Source organism: Poecilia reticulata, linkage group LG5 (assembly GCF_000633615.1).
Source record: "Poecilia reticulata strain Guanapo linkage group LG5, Guppy_female_1.0+MT, whole genome shotgun sequence".
Classification (NCBI taxonomy): domain Eukaryota; kingdom Metazoa; phylum Chordata; class Actinopteri; order Cyprinodontiformes; family Poeciliidae; genus Poecilia; species Poecilia reticulata.
In genome coordinates this window covers 455,479-459,792 of record NC_024335.1, presented here as the reverse complement: position 1 = coordinate 459,792, position 4,314 = coordinate 455,479, and the positions used below count along the sequence as shown (strand labels likewise).

The 4,314-nt window shown below is 44.2% G+C and overlaps 1 pseudogene; it reads right to left on the bottom strand.

Moving 5' to 3' along the window:
* Nucleotides 1-252: 252 nt before the first annotated feature.
* LOC103464353 (nuclear factor 7, ovary-like) lies at nucleotides 253-3,713 on the bottom strand (annotated as a pseudogene).
* Between the last annotated feature and the right edge of the window lie 601 nt (nucleotides 3,714-4,314).

The following is a 4,314-nucleotide window of genomic DNA, read 5'->3' as shown; positions in this document are numbered from 1 at the left end:
GAATCAAAGGTAACCAAGCTGTGCTCCACCCACCTGGTTCTAGTCAGAACCAGCTGGTGTAGATCCAGGTGGTGTAGATCCAGCTGGTGTAGAACCAGCTGGTGTAGATCCAGGTGGTGTAGATCCAGCTGGTTCTAGTCAGAACCAGGTGGTTCTACACCACCTGGTGTCTCCACCCTCCTGGTTCTAGTCAGAACCAGGTGGTGTAGAACCAGCTGGTGTAGAACCAGGTGGTGTAGAACCAGCTGGTGTCTCCACCCTCCTGGTTCTAGTCAGAACTAGGTGGTGTACACTTTGCTCCTGTTACTGAGAACTTCACAGGTAGAATCTGCATTTTATTCTCGGTGCCAAAGTGAGGGAACATCCTGTCGCTGAAGGTGTGTGTGAAGGTGTGTATGTGTGTGTTAGTATCCAGATCAGAGAAGGACAGATTCCCTCCGTCCCAGTCCAGATCCACTCGGATCCTCTGGATCTTCTTCTGCTCTGGGAGAACAGCAAGAGGAACTCCTGGAGACCAGCTGTAATGCTTCCCTTCACTAAACCAGATCTCCCATAAAGCAGAGGTGATGTAGTCCTTCCTCCCTCCAGACTCTGACAACACACCGAGTCTCCAGGTCCCACCGACTCCGACATCGACGCCCCAGCTGTGGATCCCGGAGCTGAAACCTTCTGAACTCAGAACCAAACGGCATTTATCCAACCGCTCCGGGTTATCAGGAAGCTGCTGCTGCTCTGCAAACATCAAACCGGTCAGATCCTCAGACAGGATGAGTTCTGGATGAGCCGTGTTTGGGTCCAGAACCAGAGGAGTGTAGGTCACCATGTCCTTCATGTTGCTCCAGATGTTGAAGGCCAGGTTGCCCAGATGTTTGGCCTGGTCTATCAGAGCTCCTGAGGGCAGCTGTGGATCCTCCAGCAGGGGGCAGCGCTGGACTCTTTCCACTGCAGCCTTAGTTGTGCAGGAATGAGACGTCTGCAGCTCTCAGCTCCTCCTCTGTGGCTCTGACTGTGTCTGAAAGAGCTGCTATCTCTCTGCTCAGAGCCTCCATCTTCTCCTTCATCATCCCTCTCTTCTGCTCCTCTTCCTCCCTCAGTGCAGCCAGCCTGGCCTCCTCTTCCTCTGCCAGAAACTGATGAAGCTTCTTAAACTGCTCAACAATCTGCCTCTCTGTGTGTCGGGCCTGGACCTTCATGTGTTCTGCTGTCTGATCAAACTCCTCTTTAACTTCCTTCTTCAGCTCCAGCTTCTTCTTTAAAGGCTCCAGAGTTTCCTGAAGTTTCTTCTTCTGTTGCTGAGCAGCTTCATCAGTGGGTCTGAATCTGTGCTTGGAGTGTTTTTCTGAATCTCTGCAGACGAGACAAACTGGCTGCTGATGGTCCAGACAGAAGAGTTTGAGTTTCTCAGAGTGCAGAGAGCAGAGATCCTCTGATCTGGAAGCCATTTTGTCTCTGAGTGAATCTGGAAACACAGAAAGTCAGTCAGTCTCCACTCCGACTTCTTAAATGTTTTATTAGTTTTATTCATCCGTCCACTGCAGACCCGCCTCCAGAAGAGATTAGCTGTGGCTAATTTTCAAATGAAATGACCTTTTTCTTCATCATTAAAGCCATAATAATGTGAACAGTGACTCTGATTAACATCATGTGTTGCAGAAATCTAACAAACTAATGTTTCTGATCTTTAAAGTCTATTTATTTAAGTTAAAAATCAGACAACGATGTGAGAAATAAACGGGCTGAGCTGAGAGTCCAGAAGACGTTTCATCACGTCGTGTGAAAAACAAAAGGGACAAAAATGAAGGAGGATTAGAAACTAAACATTTAGCCTGGAAGTTTGACTTTTCTAAATGTAGAAATACGACTTTGAGACATGAACACCCATTTTTAAGACGAGCTAAACAAATTATTGCTGTTAATTTTTCATTGTCTAAGTTACTCAGATCATTCGTAGTTTCCTGTATTTTATTTATTTCTTTAAACTCTTGAAAAGAAAAGAAAACTTTGGAGTAGAGACTGAATAACGTCAGGAGGCCAAACGACATTTTTTGTATCTTGTAAACATGAGCTTCCTGTTCCGGATGCAGCTCGGACCGGACGTGACGTCACATCCGAGTCTTCCTGTTGGTCGCCAGAGAATACGGTGGAACCCGAACTTTTCTTTTTATCAAAGAAAACTCGGGACAGAATGTGAAAAGTGGAAGTTTTGGATTGGCAGCTTTGTTTTTAACTCTGGATTTTCTTCATTTCAGGTCCAGACAACCGGAAGTATTCAGAAATGTCCCCATAAAGATGTTAAATAAAAACCTGGTGTGAAGTTGTTGTGATATTTTTACCATTTCAGTTTCTGTTTCAGATATTTTTCTGTTAGTTTTATTTCATCTGTAAATAAAGATTCAGACATTCAGGTTCAGATTTAGCCTTTAAACAGAAACGGTGTGAATAAATCATAAATGTTTCCTACCTTTGAACCCTGAAGCTTCCTGCAGACGGATTCCTCCAGAAGACGGAGCTGATTCTGATTTCTCTCTCTGACCACTTCCTGGTTCATCTCAGGTGAGTCGGGAAGGGGGCGGGGCTTCAGCAGCTGAACAGGTTCAGGCTGTGAAACCGGTTCAGGCCTGAAATGGTTTCAACCCGGAAAGGTCCGGCCCGGTTGATCCGGTTTTAACCAGAAATATGTTGAAGAGCAGCAGCCTCACAATTAAAGAGCATAAAGGACGAAACTAGATGGAAACGTTTGGATCTGTTATGATTCAATAATTCAATAATTCATCCTGAAATATCTGTTACTTTGTACCATCATTATTTATTTAGGGTTTTTTTCTGTTATTATTGTGGATTTACTTGTTCATTGATGCGTGTTACCAAATTAGCAGCGTTAATTTTTAACATTTATTCACCAATTAGTGTGTATAACATTACAGAACAAACATTTATCTCCAAAACAACAAATAACCAATTTGATCAGAGAATGAACAAAAATAAACAGAACATAACCAAATGGTGTCAACAAAAAGTCTAAATGTTGGCAGTTATTTTCTCCATACATGGTTGTTTCTCTCTCCCACTTCACAGAATTACAGCAAATATTTGAAATGCATAATTTATACAAAATATATACGTGTAACCCCGGCTGCAGAAAAGAAAAAACTAAACGCTTTTGTACTTGGATGCATTATTGAGTCAAAGTATTTAACAGAACAAAAACACAATCATCAAAAACATCTAAATGAATCCAGAGAAATTTAACTTACTGAAAGAAAACTGATGAAATATTTACTATTTTTAATTAATTTTGTATTTACACTGTAGAAGCTGTTGGATTCAGCAGATTGATGACGAAGTGAAGCTGCAGGTCAGAGCAGCGCTGACCTCTGACCTCTGACCTCCTGTTGGACCAGGCTGATCGGCTCAGGCAGCAGGTGACCGTCAGCTGTCGGAGGTAAAGAATCTCTTCAGAACCCTCTGGATCCCAAACCGAGCCAGAGAAGAATCACTTCCCATCTGGGTCAGAACCCGCTCTGAGGTTCTGATCATTTATTCTGCGCGATTCCCTGAACCCACCGGCTCCGTCAGGTCCATCCGTTTCACTTTTCTTCCTTCGTTTCTCAATCTGCTGGGACCCTGGAGGGAGAGTGAGGTTTGGATATGGAGACAGCAGATGGTGGAACAGAGCAAGGAGAGAAAAGCTAAAACAAGAAATTAGGAAATGCAGTAGTGTCCTTTACACACACACACACACACACACACACACACACACACACACACACACACACACACACACACACTGTAGCTTACATAACCATGTTTATATGTAAACAGACTGAATCTGATTAACTTCCCTTCAGGGAGGAAACGGCTGCAGAGCAGAATAAAAGCTAAACCCAACAGTCTTTGCCTCACCTGGTTCCGTCCATAAGGAGCTCAGTGGACCAGCGCCGGACGGTAACTCTGGTTCTGGTCCATCTGGATGACATGTATAGCTTCTAACATTTGATCATTTTTTGGCATTAAAGCCTGTTTTCACATATAACCATTATTTCTCAAGGTAATTTACACTGAGGGGTTCTGGTCGGGTTCTGGAACTAATGGACCTGGTGGAGCAAAAACACAGAAATGAATGAACTCCAACAATAGAGACATTAAAACTGAATAAGATCCCTGCCAGCATGCCTAGGTGGGCCCCATGTGGGGAAAAGGAGGGCAGACCAGACGGGCCCCATATGGGTTTGTTCATTTAGGGCCCACGTAGGCAAACCCAAGTGGGGCCACAGTGGAACACGAGGACATTCCCATATGGGACCCATATATCAG